The sequence below is a fragment of the Rhipicephalus microplus genome, unplaced genomic scaffold, assembly GCF_043290135.1.
Source record: "Rhipicephalus microplus isolate Deutch F79 unplaced genomic scaffold, USDA_Rmic scaffold_265, whole genome shotgun sequence".
Classification (NCBI taxonomy): Eukaryota; Metazoa; Arthropoda; class Arachnida; order Ixodida; family Ixodidae; genus Rhipicephalus; species Rhipicephalus microplus.
In genome coordinates this window covers 30,001-42,500 of record NW_027464836.1, presented here as the reverse complement: position 1 = coordinate 42,500, position 12,500 = coordinate 30,001, and the positions used below count along the sequence as shown (strand labels likewise).

At 60.7% G+C, this 12,500-nt stretch overlaps 2 non-coding genes and 1 pseudogene across 2 annotated transcripts; all 3 read right to left on the bottom strand.

Moving 5' to 3' along the window:
* The window catches only part of LOC142792980 (large subunit ribosomal RNA), an 8,039-nt pseudogene extending 7,889 nt beyond the window's left edge, over positions 1–150 (bottom strand).
* A 1,154-nt stretch (positions 151–1,304) lies between these two features.
* On the bottom strand, positions 1,305–1,457 carry LOC142792971 (5.8S ribosomal RNA). Its single transcript, XR_012891347.1, has one exon. It is a non-coding gene; the product is annotated as a 5.8S ribosomal RNA (ribosomal RNA).
* Positions 1,458–3,176: 1,719 nt separating this feature from the next.
* Positions 3,177–4,991, bottom strand: LOC142792961 (small subunit ribosomal RNA). The gene has a single exon (XR_012891337.1). It is a non-coding gene; the product is annotated as a small subunit ribosomal RNA (ribosomal RNA).
* Between the last annotated feature and the right edge of the window lie 7,509 nt (positions 4,992–12,500).

Sequence of the window (12,500 nt, the reverse complement as noted above, 5' to 3'; positions counted from 1 at the left end):
CATTTCCCGACCGCCTGCAAGGACGGGGGATTCGGTGCTGGGCTCGGTCCCGTTTCGCTCGCAGCTACTCGGGGAATCCCTGTTGGTTTCTTTTCCTCCGCTTAGTGATATGCTTAAATTCAGCGGGTTGTCTCGCCTGATCTGAGGTCGACAGCGGATACATTCGCTTCCATCAACTTCCTGCACGACCGCGTGCGCTCGCCCTACCAAGTGCGCCCGCAACCCTGTACAGGGCCACTTCTTCACAAGGCTGGCAATCGGCTTCCCCGCTGCACGCGTGCGGCGCACAACCGGTGTGACGTGGAAGTGACGGGACACGTTCGTAAACCCATCGCGAACCGAGTACGACGCCCTACCAAGTGCGCCCGCAACCCTGTACAGGGTCACATCTTCACAAGGCTGGCAAGCGGCATTCCGCTGCGCGCGTGCGTCGTCCGAGCAGTTGCGTGATAAACGACCGTGTCGAAAGCCCAAACACCGCCGAGGCCAGTCGCCGCCGCCGCAAGGGCAGCCACGCAGCCTGGCGAGAGGCATCGTCTCGTGTAGCGTCGCCCCCGCCCCAACTGGAGTGGCCCAGTTTTTTGAACGGGACGGGAACTGCGAAGCACTTAGACCGACGGCGGACTACGACGAGAACGCCTTAAGCTTCGCCAACGTTTCGCCAACTCGTGCGGGAGACTTTTTCCGCTTCGCGGCAAGTCGTCGCGCCGTGCTCTCCGCATCAACCGCGTACGCAGCGAACCGCAAACGTCGGGCGCAGCCTCCTCACCTCCCTGCGCTTTGCGCGCGAACGTTCCCTGTTCGCGCGGCAAAGCCTGGAGGAGGCACGGCCCCGCAGCGTGTTCGAGCGCCCGGTCTACGGGACACCCTGCTTACTTCGAGGGCAACAAGCGCAACGCAAGGCTGCGATCTCGCGCACTTTGCGCACGGCTGGAGAAGCTTTGCTGGCCGGCTTTCGCTCCTCGTGTTTACCGTGCGTTAAAGTTGCGCGTCCGTGGCTCTCGCAGCTCTTGCGCGCCCGGTCGCAGAGAGGAGTACGCAACCTCGACCGCACTTTCCCTGCAGGCTTCCTTCCGACTCGAAGTCCTGCGGCGGTCTCAACGAGGTGCCACATCCTCAATGCAGTCGGTCGCCCCCGTTTCGGTTGGGCTCTGGCACGACGGTCGCCACCGTCTCGCCCTTGAGTGGCCGCTGTTGGCGCTCGCTGTGAGGTGTTCAGCGTGCTGTCCGTGTTGCCGACGCGGTCAAAACGAGTCGACGGCTCACGTTCCCTTGTGCGCCGAAGGCTCTCTTGATATGTGATCCGACCCTCAGACAGACGAAGCCAAGGGAAGACCCAAGGCCGCAATGTGCGTTCAAAGAATCAGTGCTCAGTGTGTCCTGCAATTCACACCAAGTCTCGCAGCTGGCTGCGTTCTTCATCGACCCGAGAACCGAGTGATCCACCGCTTAGAGTCGTGAAAAAGTGTTTGTTCAATTCCGTACAGTCAAAACCAAACGTTTCTGGCACTCGGCCAAACAGTGGCCAAGAAGGGCGCTTTTCAGCGCACGCTTGGACTCCAAAACTCTGCCGCGCCTTTTTCGGCTGCCGCAAATCGAGCAAACGGTGTGTTTCGGACGGCGTTTCGCTTCCGCTACTTGCGAGTGCTTTCGTGGTCCACCCCTCTATAAATACTCGGGAGGCGTCGAAGCCGGTTCTCCAAGCCGGACCCGTAGGTATCGTTGTGTGCTCGCTCTCATTGGCCCGCCTAACCAGAAAATGCCTGCGGTACACCCATTTGGATAAGAGTGCACGCAGATGCGGGCCTCGACGGCTACACATTTCCTCGGGCGGCCGCCTCCCGGCCTCCGTGGAGCGCGGGATGCACGGTCCCATCGACAAGCCTCTCCCGTTTTTACCGTGGCGTCGCGGTTCACCACGGCGGGCGGGTCGGTCTCCTCCGCATAAAAAGGGGGACCCCCGCTTTTTGTTCCACGAAATCGCACAAGCTTTTTTCGCATCCACGGTTTGCCACCGCACACCAAAATGCCGATCCGGCTGCCTACTTTAGCCAACAGGTGGAGCCAGGCGCGCCGTACTTGCGCGGCACTTCCCACGTCCACCGAAGTCGGTGCCAAGGACCACTTTCGGCGCCGGAGCCGCGTACGAGCCTACTCGAGGCGGAAGAACGAAGCCAGCAAGGGCCTGGCCGCAAGTGCGTTCAATTGTCGGGACGTCCAAGTCCCTCGTTCTTCCGTGCTTCCTCTTTCGGCAAGTCGTTGCGGCACCTTCCCAAAGCGCGCAGACCCGCTAATCGCGACGAGCGCGACGTGGCCGTGCCGCCTTTCCCTCGGCAGCAAGCAAAACGCCTGGCAACGTCGACGCTCCCCTAACCGCGATCTCGCACCGTGTTTCGTGTGGCGAATTCAAAAGCCGGCCGGCGCTGCTGCAACCATTACGGTCGGTACGCATACGCCGCGGAGGGCGGGACGGTCATCGGAGCGTGCGGTTCCTCCATCGAGTACTGCGCACCTCGGCCGTCGCATCGCCGTGCCATGACCGGCCGCGCGTCAACGCGAACCGGTGCCAGCGAGATCCCTCGCCTGCAAGAACCGACCGGCAGCCTCCGTCACCCGAGGACGCGGAGGCGCTTGCCGCGGACGGCGGGACGGTATGCACTGGTGCACAGCGGACCCGTCACATCGCCAGTTCCTTGACCGACCGCCGACGCTTGTGCCGTTCCTCTCGTACTTGGCAGTCGCCGCGCGATTGTCGGGTCTCGTTCTTGCACGCTCGAACGGTCGGGAGGGCACTCGGCTGGCGTTTCGGGAACGCGCAGCCTCGCCTTCTACCGACGTAACCACGACTCGCCGTTCGCGCTCCGCCGCTCCTGTTTACAGTACTAGGCGGTCCCGCAGCGGTCGGGTCGCGCATTTCGAGCGCTTCGAGCCACGGTGCAGTGGCGGGTCGAAAGCCGACCTATGAGTGCGTTGCGCCGTTTGTACCCGCGTCCGCCACCTGGCCGACCGTCCAAGGTCGCGGTGTTGGCGTCCGCTGGGCGCAACAATTTGTCACGGGGTGCCGCTCCACATTCAGGCAGCCCCGTGGGGAAAAGCCGACCCCGCGTCCAAACGGGGTCAGCGGCAGAAAGTGTCGGGCGCAGACGCAGCTGAGGCGCTCACCCTTCACAATCCGTTAATGATCCTTCCGCAGGTTCACCTACGGAAACCTTGTTACGACTTTTACTTCCTCTAAATGATCAAGTTTGGTCATCTTTCCAACAGACCGGCGCAACCGAAAGGCCGCGCCGGACATCGGTCCGAAGACCTCACTAAATCATTCAATCGGTAGTAGCGACGGGCGGTGTGTACAAAGGGCAGGGACGTAATCAACGCGAGCTTATGACTCGCGCTTACTGGGAATTCCTCGTTCAAGGGGAACAATTGCAAGCCCCTATCCCAATCACGAAAGAAGTTCCACGGGTTACCCAGTCTTTTCAGACAGGGATAAAGACACGCTGCTTCCTTCAGTGTAGCGCGCGTGCGGCCCCGGACATCTAAGGGCATCACAGACCTGTTATTGCTCTGTTTCGTGCGGCTAGGAGCCGCTTGTCCCTCTAAGAAGGTTGTAAGGTGCTGGGAACCCCGCACCTATTTAATAGGCTAGAGTCTCGTTCGTTATCGGAATTAACCAGACAAATCGCTCCACCAACTAAGAACGGCCATGCACCACCATCCACCGAATCAAGAAAGAGCTCTCAATCTGTCAATCCTCCCAGTGTCCGGGCCGGGTAAGTTTTCCCGTGTTGAGTCAAATTAAGCCGCAGGCTCCACTCCTGGTGGTGCCCTTCCGTCAATTCCTTTAAGTTTCAGCTTTGCAACCATACTTCCCCCGGAACCCAAATACTTTGGTTTCCCGGAAGCTGCCCGCCGAGTCATTTGAGTAACTCAGGCGGATCGCTGGTTGGCATCGTTTATGGTCAGAACTAGGGCGGTATCTGATCGCCTTCGAACCTCTGACTTTCGTTCTTGATCAATGAAAACATTCTTGGCAAATGCTTTCGCAGTAGTTCGTCTTGCGACGGTCCAAGAATTTCACCTCTAGCGCCGCAATACGAATGCCCCCGTCCGTCCCTCTTAATCATTACCTCGTATTCCAAAAACCAACAGAACAGAAACGAGGTCTTGTTCTATTATTCCATGCAAGTTTATTCAGGCGACTCGCCTGCGTTGAGCACTCTAATTTTTTCAAAGTAAAAGCACCGGCCATCTCGAGGCACACAATGAAGTGCACCAAGAAAGAACCGGCATGATGTTCAGTCCGAGCCGTCGCATCGGGTAGATGCACTACTCGTCTGGAACTGAGATCCAACTACGAGCTTTTTAACCGCAGCAGCTTTAGTATACGCTATTGGAGCTGGAATTACCGCGGCTGCTGGCACCAGACTTGCCCTCCAATTGATCCTCGTTAAAGGATTTAGAGTGTACTCATTTCAATTACGGGGCCTCAAAAGAGTCCCGTATTGTTATTTTTCGTCACTACCTCCCCGTGCCGGGAGTGGGTAATTTGCGCGCCTGCTGCCTTCCTTGGATGTGGTAGCCGTTTCTCAGGCTCCCTCTCCGGAATCGAACCCTGATTCTCCGTTACCCGTAACAACCATGGTAAGCAAGTAACCTACCATCGAAAGTTGATAAGGCAGACACTTGAAAGAAACGTCGCCGGCTCGTGGCCATGCGATCAGCACAAAGTTATCCAGAGTCACCACACAATACGGGCCGAAACCCGATCGATCTTGGTCTAATAAAAGCACCCGTTACCCAAAGGGCTCCAGGCTCACTGCATGTATTAGCTCTAGAATTGCCACAGTTATCCAAGTAGGAAGAAACGATCTAAGGAACCATAACTGATTTAATGAGCCATTCGCGGTTTCGCCTTATTTCGGCATGTACTTAGACATGCATGGCTTAATCTTTGAGACAAGCATATGATTACTGGCAGGATCAACCAGGTAATCGTTCGACTGCGCGTCCGTCCTCGCCCTCGGCGGGCCGGACGCAGTCTGTGTGCGGCGGAGGCCACCTTCAGGCGCCCCAACACGCTTATTTTGCACTCCGAGATGACGGCGTTCGAGCTCGCTACGGCACAACCTTCCCGAAAGACGAGTGGGAGCCGTGCGGCAAGAAGCACGTTCATGCTCGCTCTTTTTCGTTGCATCGACTCGGTCGCGCCGTGCGGGTTGCCCAAGCCCGCTGCACTGTCGGTGGACCGGCCGGAACTAGCAACGGAGCCGAGACTGCAAAGCCGCCAGACGACGGGTCACGCCCGCGTCTTCGGCGCTTTCGCATCTGAATCGCCCGAGGACGACACGGAACACACCTCGATATCGTGGTAAAACGGCACCGTCCGACAACCAGCCCCTAACGCATCAAGCGGATGAGGCTGCAGACGACTGCCGTGGATTCCCCTGGAGCAGACCCGAGGACACGCTTGACGAGGCCGAAGCCCGCCGCATATCAGACACCCGGTCGCTTTCGCGTACGCCGCTCACGAGAACCCCCACATAATAGCAGCGATAAGTACCCAGACCTCCTTGGGCCCTAATACGAGCGTACTCGAGAAAATTTCACCGCGGGTGTGCCCCGAAACGTGTGGCATGTTGAGCGTGCCACAAGTCTACGTCGCTCTCAAACCCGCCGAGGTCGTAGAATTTGCGACCCTACTCACGAAATTCCCACCGAGGATACGGCCGCAAACGTACCGCACCTTGGGTAGGCCACGAGTTTGTGCAACACTACGCTGACGGCACAGCACCGAGGTCGTGCGCGCACGCACGGGAAAATTCCGCCGCGGTTTCTGCCGAAAACGTGAGGCACCACGACTCTCCGCAAGTTCGCGTCGACTGCGAAAGACCGAAGTCGTGAACGACGTGTCCGCTACTCGCCGCCGACACGCTGGACACCAAACGTACAACGACTCGACGGCGTCGTAGAGGCCCACGACGCGGTTTTCCTTAACGACGTCTCGGCGTGGCACCGACAGGTTAGAACGGCCGACCAACGTTCCCTGTCCGCCGTTCGGCTCAGTCGAAGGGCTCGGCGACTTCGGCAACGCTGCGAAGCCGCACGGTGACGCACGCCATGTCCCCATTTTTTTTTTTCTTTCTGCGTCTGCCGGGGTGCCCCTATAATAGCAGCGATAAGCACCCAGACCGCCGTGGGTCGCTCGCCCCGGCTGACGTGGTTTTTCGTACTCCTGCGGCGGTCGCCGTCAAGCACGTCCAAATACGCTACTTTCGTGGGCGCATTCACGCTCTTTCGCTTCGCCGGAGTGCCAGCACTCACTCTGCCAAAAACGGCGAACATCCGAGCGGCGGTTCCCACTTTTGCGTCGGCGTCGCAAACCCCGCCCCGGCAGACGAGGTTTGCCGTACTCGTGCGACGGTGGCCGGCGGGCACGTCGAAAGACGCCGATATCGTGCGCGAATTGGCGCACCTTGGCTTCACCGGAGTGCCGCCACTGACTCCTCCAAAAACGGCGAAGATCCGAGCGGCGCTTCCCACTTTCGCATCGGCGTCCCGAACTCCGCCCCGGCTGACGCGGTTTACCGTACTCGTGCGACGGTCGCCGGCGAGCACGTGGAAAGACGCCGATATCGTGCCCGAATCGGCTCCGTTCGGCTTCGCCGGAGTGCCAGCACTGGCTCGGCGAAAGACGACGAACATCCGAGCGACGGTTCTCACTATTGCGTACGCGTCGCAAACCCCGCCCCGGCAGACGCACTTTGCCGTACTCGTGCGACGGTCGCCGGCGAGCACGTAGAAAGACGCCGATATCGTGCCGGAATCGGCCCCGTTTGGCTTCGCCGGAGTGCCAGCACTCACTCGGCCACAAACGGCGAACATCCGAGCGGCGGTTCCCACTTAGCCGTCGGCGTCCCGAACTCCGCCCCGGCAGACGCGGTTGCCGAGCTCGTGCGACTAGCGACCGCGAAGCCGTCTCGCGACGCCGCTTTCGTGCGCGGCTCCCACTGCGACCTGGGTCACCCGAGGTCGACGAGCAAAAAAGAATGTCGAAAAAAATTTTTTTTTTTTTGCGTCTGCCGGGGTGCCCCTATAATAGCAGCGATAAGCACCCAGACCGCCATGGGTCGCTCGCCCCGGCTGACGTGGTTTTTCGTTTTCCTGCGGTGGTCGTCGTCAAGCACGTCCAAACACGCCACTTTCGTGGGCGCATTCGCGCTCTTTCGCTTCGCCGGAGTGCCAGCACTCACTCTGCCAAAAACGGCGAACATCCGAGCGGCGGTTCCCACTTTTGCGTCGGCGTCGCAAACCCCGCCCCGGCAGACGAGGTTTGCCGTACTCGTGCGACGGTGGCCGGCGGGCACGTCGAAAGACGCCGATATCGTGCGCGAATTGGCGCACCTTGGCTTCACCGGAGTGCCGCCACTGACTCCTCCAAAAACGGCGAAGATCCGAGCGGCGCTTCCCACTTTCGCATCGGCGTCCCGAACTCCGCCCCGGCTGACGCGGTTTACCGTACTCGTGCGACGGTCGCCGGCGAGCACGTGGAAAGACGCCGATATCGTGCCCGAATCGGCTCCGTTCGGCTTCGCCGGATTGCCAGCACTGGCTCGGCGAAAGACGACGAACATCCGAGCGACGGTTCTCACTATTGCGTACGCGTCGCAAACCCCGCCCCGGCAGACGCACTTTGCCGTACTCGTGCGACGGTCGCCGGCGAGCACGTAGAAAGACGCCGATATCGTGCCGGAATCGGCCCCGTTTGGCTTCGCCGGAGTGCCAGCACTCACTCGGCCACAAACGGCGAACATCCGAGCGGCGGTTCCCACTTAGCCGTCGGCGTCCCGAACTCCGCCCCGGCAGACGCGGTTGCCGAGCTCGTGCGACTAGCGACCGCGAAGCCGTCTCGCGACGCCGCTTTCGTGCGCGGCTCCCACTGCGACCTGGGTCACCCGAGGTCGACGAGCAAAAAAGAATGTCGAAAAAAATTTTTTTTTTTTTTTTTGCGTCTGCCGGGGTGCCCCTATAATAGCAGCGATAAGCACCCAGACCGCCATGGGTCGCTCGCCCCGGCTGACGTGGTTTTTCGTTTTCCTGCGGTGGTCGTCGTCAAGCACGTCCAAACACGCCACTTTCGTGGGCGCATTCGCGCTCTTTCGCTTCGCCGGAGTGCCAGCACTCACTCTGCCAAAAACGGCGAACATCCTAGTGGCGGTTCCCACTTTTGCGTCGGCGTCGCCAACCCCGCCCCGGCATACGCGGTTTGCCGTACTCGTGCGGCGGTGGCCGGCGGGCACGTCGAAAGACACCGATATCGTGCGCGAGTCGATGCTTCTTGGTCTCGCAGGAGGGCCGCCACTCACTCCTGCAAAAACGGCGAAGATCCGAGCGGCGCTTCCCACTTTTTCGTCGGCGTCGCAAACCTCGCCCCGGCAGACGCGCTTTGCCGTACTCGTGCGACGGTCGCCGGCGAGCACGTCGAAATACGCCGATATCGTGCCCGAATCGGCCCCGTTTCGCTTCGCCGGAGTGCCAGCACTCGCTCGGCCAAAGACGACGAACATCCGAGCGACGGTTCCCACTATTGCGTACGCGTCGCGAACCCCGCCCCGGCAGACGCGGTTTGCCGTACTCGTGCGGCGGTGGCCGGCGGGCACGTCGAAAGACGCCGATATCGTGCACGAATTGGCGCTCCTTGGCTTCACCGGAGTGCCAGCACTCACTCGGCCAAAAACGGCGAACATCCGAGCAGCGGTACCCACTTAGCCGTCGGCATCCCGAACTCCGCGCCGGCTGACGCAGTTGCCGAGCTCGTGCGACTAGCGACCGCGAACGCGTCTCGCGACGCCGCTTTCGTGCGCGGCTCCCATTGCGACCTGGGTTACCCGAGCTCGACCAGCAAAAAAGAAGGTCGAAAATTTTTTTTTTTTTTTCTGCGTCTGCCGGGGTGCCCCTATAATAGCAGCGATAAGCACCCAGACCGCCGTGTGTCGCTCGCCCCGGCTGACGTGGTTTTTCGTACTCCTGCAGCGGTCGCCGTCACGCACGTCCAAATACGCCACTTTCGTGGGCGCATTCGCGCTCTTTCGCGTCGCCGGAGTGCCAGCACTCACTCTGCCAAAAACGGCCAACATCCGAGCGGCGGTTCCCACTTTTGCGTCGGCGTCGTAAACCCCGCCCCGGCAGACGCGGTTTGCCCTACTCGTGCGACGGTCGCCGGCGAGCGCGTCGAAAGACGCCGATATCGTGCGCTAATTGGCGCTCCCTGGCTTCTCCGGAGTGCCGCCACTCACTCCTCCAAAAACGGCGAAGATCCGAGCGGCGTTCTCCACTTTCGCATCGGCGTCCCGAACTCCGCCCGGGCTGACGCGGTTTACCGTACTCGTGCGACGGTCGCCGGCGGGCACGTCGAAAGACGCCGATATCGTGCCGTAATCGGCCCCGTTTGGCTTCGCCCGTGTGCCAGCACTCACTCGGCCAAAAACGGCGAACATCCGAGCAGCGTTTCCCACTTTCGCATCGGCGTCCCGAAGCCCGCCCCGGCAGACGCGGTTTGCCCTACTCGAGCGACGGTCGCCGGCGATCACGTCGAAAGGCGCCGAATTCGTGCACGAATCGATGCTTCTTGGTCTCGCAGGAGGGCCGCCACTCACTCCTGCAAAAACGGCGAAGATCCGAGTTGCGCTTCCCACTTTTTCGTCGGCGTCCCGAACTACGCCCCGGCTGACGCGGTTTACCGTACTCGTGCGACGGTCGCCGGCGGGCACTTCAAAATACGCCGATTTCGTGGGCGCATTCACGCTGTTTCGCTTCCCCGGAGTGCCAACACTCACTCTGCCGAAAGCGGCGATCATCCGAGCGGCGGTTCCCACTTTTGCGTCGGCTTCGCAAACGGCGCCCCGGCAGACGCGCTCGTGCGACGTACTCGTGCGACGGTCGCCGGCGAGCACGTCGAAAGACGCCGATATCGTGCTCGAATCGACCCCGTTTCGCTTCGCCGGAGTGCTGCCAGTCACGGCGCAGAAAACGGCGAACAAGTGTTTTTTTTTTTTTTTTTCCTAGAATTTGTGTTATAGAAGGCACATTTGATATCGGACGATAATTTTCAACTTTATCACGCGCACCGATTTTCGTGTAGAGGTTTGCAAGTTTATGGGAATTTCTCCACTTGGAATAATGCGATTTAGTAGTACTACGAGAACTTCATGGATGTACTCAAGGGTACGGGGCAAGTCAGTTACGTCAACACCTGCAGATTTTTTACACTTCAAACTGAAAATTGTTGGTTGTGAGTCCTCGTGTGATATTAAAGGCCGATTCGCTAACACATAGAACAAAGAAAGAAAGGAAGAAAAAACGCCCGCGCTCGCTCAAGAAACCTGGGTTCGCAACAAGTGGCAACAACAAGCAACCGAGCGAGTGCGCCAAAACCCGTGGCGGCCGAACAAACGCGAAGTCCCAACCGCGTCAGCCGGGGCGGCACGGGACAGGAAAAATCACTTCAGCCGGGGCGGCGGGGCACCGAATAAACCTCGTCACCTCGTCGCAGGATAAAAGAGGAAACAAAAAGTCTAAACAGCGTCTGCTGGAGCGAATGCGTAATAAAACAACAACAACAACAAAAAAAAAAACACCCGCGCTCAAGAAGTCTGCAATCACCACAAAAGGCGACTGTGACCGAGCAGCGTCAGCCGGGGCCGTGCGGAAACGGAAAAACCGCGACTACCGGGGCGTCGAGGCACCGAAAAATCCACTTCAGCCGCGGCGAAAAAAAAAAACAAAAAGAAAGACGGAGGGGGGGGGGGGGAACCACGTCTGCCGGGGCGAAGGAAAAAAAAAAAACGCGTCTGCCGGGGCGAGCCCGGGTGCGGCACCACCGGGAAAACTGTGGCAAACAGACATGGCGATCGAGTGAGTGGGCCGCCAGCCAGGCTCAGCCAAAAAGTGCAAAGTCCGAACTGCGTCAGCCGGGGCGGCAAAAACCACGTCAGCCGGGGCGGCGCAAAAAACCGCGTCTGCCGGGGCGGCACGAAACCGCGTCAGCCGGGGCGGCGCGAAAACTGCGTCAGCCGGGGCGAAAGAAAAAAAAAAAAAAAACGCGTCTGCCGGGGCGAGCCCGGGTGCGGCACCACCGGGAAAACTGTGGCAAACAGACATGGCGATCGAGTGAGTGGGCCGCCAGCCAGGCACAGCCGAAAAGTGCAAAGTCCGAACCGTGTCAGCCGGGGCGGCAAAAAACCGCGTCAGCCGGGGCGGCGCAAAAAACCGCGTCTGCCGGGGCGGCACGAAACCGCGTCTGCCGGGGCGGCGCGAAAACTGCGTCAGCCGGGGCGAGCCCGGGTGCGGCACCACCGGGAAAACTGTGGCAAACAGACATGGCGATCGAGTGAGTGGGCCGCCAGCCAGGCTCAGCCAAAAAGTGCCAAGTCCGAACTGCGTCAGCCGGGGCGGCAAAAAACCGCGTCAGCCGGGGCGGCGCAAAAAACCGCGTCTGCCGGGGCGGCGCGAAAACCGCGTCTGCCGGGGCGGCGCGAAAACTGCGTCAGCCGGGGCGAAAGAAAAAAAAAAACGCGTCTGCCGGGGCGAGCCCGGGTGCGGCACCACCGGGAAAACTGTGGCAAACAGACATGGCGATCGAGTGAGTGGGCCGCCAGCAAGGCTCAGCCAAAAAGTGCTAAGTCCGAACTGCGTCAGCTGGGGCGGCAAAAAACCGCGTCTGCCGGGGCGGCACGAAACCGCGTCAGCCGGGGCGGCGCGAAAACCGCGTCTGCCGGGGCGGCACGAAACCGCGTCAGCCGGGGCGGCGCGAAAACTGCGTCAGCCGGGGCGAGCCCGGGTGCGGCACCACCGGGAAAACTGTGGCAAACAGACATGGCGATCGAGTGAGTGGGCCGCCAGCCAGGCACAGCCGAAAAGTGCTAAGTCCGAACTGCGTCAGCCGGGGCGGCAAAAACCGCGTCAGCCGGGGCGGCGCGAAAACCGCGTCTGCCGGGGCGGCACGAAACCGCGTCAGCCGGGGCGGCGCGAAAACTGCGTCAGCCGGGGCGAGCCCGGGTGCGGCACCACCGGGAAAACTGTGGCTAACAGACATGGCGATCGAGTGAGTGGGCCACCAGCCAGGCTCAGCCAAAAAGTGCTAAGTCCGAACTGCGTCAGCCGGGGCGGCAAAAACCGCGTCAGCCGGGGCGGCGCAAAAAACCGCGTCTGCCGGGGCGGCACGAAACCGCGTCAGCCGGGGCGGCGCGAAAACTGCGTCAGCCGGGGCGAAAGAAAAAAAAAAAACGCGTCTGCCGGGGCGAGCCCGGGTGCGGCACCACCGGGAAAACTGTGGCAAACAGACATGGCGATCGAGTGAGTGGGCCGCCAGCCAGGCACAGCCGAAAAGTGCCAAGTCCGAACTGCGTCAGCCGGGGCGGCAAAAAACCGCGTCAGCCGGGGCGGCGCAAAAAACCGCGTCTGCCGGGGCGGCACGAAACCGCGTCAGCCGGGGCGGCGCGAAA